The following is a 5,506-nucleotide window of genomic DNA, read 5'->3' as shown; positions in this document are numbered from 1 at the left end:
TAAAAGCATATTCCAAGGACTTGTTAAGGTAATTTGTCATTCCCTTAAAACACTATTTATGTATAATGTACAAATCTTTTAAGAACAACAAACACATTTATAACCTCACTTTTCAATAATACCCTTATTAACTCAAAGAAAAACACATAGATCATGATCCTACCGTCCATCACTTCACACGGATCATGATCCCCGCATGCCCTTTTGAAAGCTATCATACAGTCCCTACTTACTTTTGTACAACTTTTTCAAACGAGAGAGAAGAGAGACACTCCTTTCCTTCTTTGCAAAGCTGGTGGTCACAGATTTCACTGAATCTATTTGGCTCCATGCTCCCAATTCTCTCACAATTTTTACATCTTGCTAGAGTCGTATAGAAGTCGTGGGTTCTAGCTACTAGCGGCGGCGATGGCGACTACACCCACTAATAGAGGTACCAGATCTAGCGGATTTTGTGGTGACGGCGAAGAAAGCCGCTTCATGGTTGTTCAGACCCGACCTAAAAAGGACCACCATTCCAGCTTTCTTCCACATCAATGTTTAGGGACCGTGAAGGTAACCTTTAAACCCTAAAATGTCTTAGAGCATTCTCATCCAATCCATCAAATTATACATACATTCCACTAAAAAACAACTCCTGTATCAATATATTTCCACTAAAAACAAATACTTTTTCTCTCTCCTTTTCAATTAAATAATATTATCATCACATTTTTCTCTTTCCTTCACTCACAACCACTTTCAATATATATTAAAAAAATTATACTGGGTGAACAGTGTCCCCCCAAATATACAGATGAACAGTAACATTTTCTCTCTCCTCCACTCACAACCACTTTTTATACCCTTTACAATATAAAAACTCACCCTCAAAAGTTTTGATGGATTGGATGAGAATGCTCTAAGGGGGTGTTTGGGGTTCCTTCTATTTCAACTTATTGACTTATTTGAGGCAAAAAGGACTTTTCAAAGTGTTTGGAATTCCTTTGTGTGAGTGAAGTCAGGAAATCCTGACTTATTACTTCTCAAATAAGTTGAAAAGTCATTTTTCAAAAGAAAAGCCAAACATGCACTAAATGTTACCAGAGAGAGATCTGGCTCAATTCCTTTTCGTTGTTGTTTTTTATCTTAGGCTTCAGCAAACTAACTACGAATAAGAAGAATGAGAAGAAATCCAAAAGGAAATCGGAATCTAAGCTGCAAGTGAGTTAACAATACATATTTATTAAGTTAATTAATCTTTTGGTTATTTGATCTTATTTAGGCAGTAGATTGGCGTAAACAAACTTGTAAGATTTGTTGCTGGTCAGAGATTGACTGTGTGGAGTACTTTGCAATTTAGGAGGTTTTTTATTACTCTGCGGAATTTTAGAATCTAGATCTGAGATTGTGAATTGTTACAATATATCGATCTTACTTGTAAATAATATGTTTCGGACAGTGAATACTAACTACTTACGTGTTTGGATGTGCTTTTCACAGGGTATGTTACTGAGAAAAGGAGCTCTGTTTCATCAAGACAGAATGTGACCTTAGATTCGCCGTTAATTAAAGTAAGACCTTATTCTGACATGTGTTAGCATAACATTTTACAGAAAATAAGCTTAGTTATCTTATGCTTGATGTTTAACCACCCACACAGTCAAACATCACTCCCCATGAACCAGCATATGCTTATTAGTTGAATATGTGATTCTCTTAAGCACTGACATTGTTTATTTGCATCAGGGCCGGCCCGTTATGCTTACCAATCTAGGCACGGGCCTAGGGCCATCAAAAATCAAGGGTCTCCAATTTTTAGTAAAGTTTTATAATATATATGTATCAGGCTCAAATAAAAAGCAAAACTAAACCATTTTATTAATAAAGTTACATAGATAAAAATTAAAAATTATTTAGAAAAAAAGGCCCACATTCAAGACCCAGTTTCGAAATTAAACCACAGACATAACTGCAGTTTGTAGCACCATCTACCACTCGACCTCATCCGAATTCCGTGAATCAGCGCCAAAAATCCCTAAAATTGAGCCGCAGTCATCGTTCCTACCTCCTATCGCAACCTGCTCTTTTGATTTTCTAGGTTATCGGCTATCACCAACGGTAATCACTCATGCCGTCGGGTCTGTTGGGATTGGAGGAGAATTTATGGGCAAAATTAGGGCTAATTACTAAACGTAGGTTAACTTTAGCAGCTAATTTTTCTATTAATCTCTATATGTTTTGCAAAAAGGCCTCCACTTCATAGTACGCTTAGGGTCTACAAAAACGTTGGAACGGCTCTGATTTGCATATCAACAGGTGTACATGAACTTTTGAAAAATCTCAGACCAACTCTTCCAAAGGTTCATTGTGTACTGCTTTGATGGTTAAGACTCAACTTTTGTACTATTAGTTGGCAATGGACCAATGAGTAGTTATGATAAAATTTGATTATGCTCTATACTGTGAATAAAAATAATGTTAAATAGTTTGAGCAATTTAGATGGGTCAAGTTATTTGCTCAAGGACTTGTATATATTTCTACATATGGTTATTTAAAATTTCATACCGAGAGTGAGTGTTTAGCAATTGATGCAGCTATCAAGTCTGGTAAACTGAACCCCAAAAACAACTGTTTGACATCCAACATACAGCTGGTGGGTGGAGATGGATGGAATCCTGTTTATTTTACTGTTCGCGTCGACACGGCTCATGTCGAAACCCGTCTCGGTCTGAAACTTAATTATTTTGTCGGATTATTCCTTCAGGTGGTGGTGGTGTTTTTGCTGACGCTGTACCATTCTTCTCAAGAACAAGAAAACAAAGTTTTTCTTCATGTATTTACAAAACAACAGATAGATATGAGAGATTTGACATTGAAATGGAAATTGAATTGAATTGTTTGGTGATTTGATGATTTAGGTCAAATAGTTTATAAGAAGCTGAAGGAGAGGTCAGGGGAGTATATTGCACGAGGTTTTGTTAGAAGTGAGGAAAGTAAGACGAGTCCATTGGTGGAGCCGACGTTGTTTTGATGGGCGATATACCAATCTGGCAGCTCTATGCACCGAGACTGCACTCTAGTGCATCAGTGAGAAAACGGACGTGATTGATTTGGAAGACGAGTCCATCGATGCGGTGATTCTTAATTTCATGGCAGTTACGAATGGGCATTTTCAGACCGCCCTCGGGACCACCAATCCTTCTGCTCTTCGTGAGACCGTTGTCGAAGTTCCGAACGTTAGCCGGGAAGACATCGGTGGACTCGAGAATGTTAAACGAGAGCTACAAGAGGTATTAATATTGAAATATATTATATATTTATATATTTAGTTATTATTATCTGTTAACCATATTATTCGACTATGCAGACTGTTCAATATCCTGTCGAACGTCCTGAGAAATTTGAGAAGTTCGGTATGCTTAAGGGTGTGAATTTCTCACACGTATCAAACTTAACACGATACGTGGGCTTGGGTTTGGCCTAAACGGGTTTGGGACTTCAGGTCAGCATCAGACTTTTTTTCGGACCTGTATTGGTTGGATTTATGCTGGTAAAGGTTCCGGGTTATACGTTTGGGCCGGTCGGCTTATAAAGACTCAGTTCTGGTACCTTATTCAGACTCAAGGGGACCGGGTTTTTGGCTATTATAATGTGTCGTAAAATGCTGAAGGACAGGGATGTGCTGCTGTGTTCGGCTGCAAGAAGTGGGCTCTGCCAACAGTTGTACGTAGCAAGTCCCAAACTGATTTGTCTGAAGATTATTGCCAAATTGGAATTTCTGCAGCTGCTGATTGATTCCGAAAATTAGCTTTGCATTGTATATTCTCAAAACAGTATCCATTGTAAATCTATTTATTTCTTTTTTGAATTCAGGGTTCATTTTTGAGCATTGGAGTTAATTCTGGGGTGTTATATTGTTTTATTATTTAACCAACTTGCAAATATAGTTTTCTTTTTTATGTTTTTTTTATTTTTTATTTTGGGGTCTTTGAAGTATTCCTATTAACGGTTATTTATTTTATATATTTTATTTTATCTACATTCCTATAGGCCATTGTTTTGCTTATGTTCTCCAATTAAAAGAAATGTAAGTGCCAAACATAGGCCGTTAAATGTGCATTTAGTGCTCTATAGTCTATAGTGGGGTTATTGCTATGTTGTCTGGTGGTTTGGCATATTATAAAGTAAAAAATGAGATGCTATTAAATTAAATTTATTTACCAAATTAGGCTGTTTGTGATCCTAACTATGTAAGTCAATATCGGTTACTGGTCATATACAAAATATTGGTTTTGATATTAACGGCGATATTGATTGATGTTTGACTGTTGTTTTGGATGCCTTGGTTGATGTGGATTCGAGGAAGATTTCATGACTTACGATTAAATCATATTGACACTTTCGAGTTTTGACTTTTGACTATTATATATGTTTTACATTTTATATATGTATAATGCATCGTGTTTTTTATATTTGGATGCTACTGGGTCTTGAAAGCATGTTTGGCTGCAAGAAGTGGGCTTCCAAGAGCTGGTGGCATCAGACCCCCTTAGGTGTTGGCATTTATGCTGCGATCTTGCTGGTCCTTGCTGACGTTTGGGCTTGGCAGAATTGTAGCACATATTGGAAAGCTGTGATATGTAGCTGCATTAATCTTCAAAGGAAGGCCCAATATGGATTAAGTCTGTTTTTACCTTCCTACTTGGTTGGTTTATATGAGTTTTGAAGAGATGTTCTGGTTGGTTATGGAATTCACTTTTGTCACTATTTCGTTCTTTTCTTCTTTCCTTGTTTTTGCACTTTAAACCTAAGGAGATAAAGCCATCAGTAGTGCTACATACGTTGCTATGATTTTCACTTTTATACAGTTTAAGTTGACGTGCTTCTTCAGTGTTAATACAAGCTACTTTGCAGATTAATTGTTTAGTCTAATTTTAAAGAATTATCACTTCTGATTCACTCATGTAATTCTATAGTAACAGGACACTAGAACATGCTAGATGAGGAAGCTTGGGTAAACGGTAAACTTTTGTGGGTTTTGTATGTTAGCACTTAGCATGCCTTTGAATGTTTGGAGGCCTATGAAAATAGTGTACCAGATGGTAAATTTAATATAAAGTATTTTTGCATGCTTCTTTCTGACTTTGCTCATGTCATTGGACAAACTACATCATTTTTGGGAAGCTTGGGTTAATGATCAACTTATCTGAGTCACAATTCAATGTTCATTGACTATATTGTCAATTGTAATTTGCTAAATGAGTAAACTGCCATTTTAGTCCCTGTGGTTTGGTCACTTTTGCCACTTTAGTCCAAAACTCAAACTTTTTGCATCTGGGTCCCTGTGGTTTCAATTTTATTGCCATTTTGGTCCAAAAATGAAATCAGGTCATATTTGTCTTATAAAATCCTGCTATTTTGTCATTTTCCATAGGGACAAAATGGTCATTTCTTTTTTATAAATAAATACCATATTTTATAAAACAAATATGACCTGATTTGCCCCTGAGGAAAATGACAAAA

General features: G+C 36.4%; 1 long non-coding RNA gene across 10 annotated transcripts; it reads left to right on the top strand.

Moving 5' to 3' along the window:
- Positions 1-307: 307 nt before the first annotated feature.
- Positions 308-3,917, top strand: LOC110940918. Of its 10 annotated transcripts, none has more exons than XR_004893792.1 (5): positions 308-555; positions 1,133-1,345; positions 1,483-1,553; positions 2,578-3,273; positions 3,351-3,917. It is a non-coding gene; the product is annotated as an uncharacterized LOC110940918 (long non-coding RNA). The 10 variants fall into 10 exon arrangements; XR_004893794.1 differs by having other exon boundaries at positions 310-555; positions 1,133-1,203; XR_004893793.1 differs by lacking the exon at positions 308-555 and having other exon boundaries at positions 1,045-1,345; positions 2,578-2,816; positions 2,902-3,273.
- The last annotated feature ends 1,589 nt before the right edge of the window (positions 3,918-5,506 follow it).

This window comes from Helianthus annuus, chromosome 5 (assembly GCF_002127325.2).
Source record: "Helianthus annuus cultivar XRQ/B chromosome 5, HanXRQr2.0-SUNRISE, whole genome shotgun sequence".
NCBI classification, from domain to species: Eukaryota; Viridiplantae; Streptophyta; class Magnoliopsida; order Asterales; family Asteraceae; genus Helianthus; species Helianthus annuus.
This window is presented reverse-complemented; position numbering and strand designations above follow the sequence as displayed.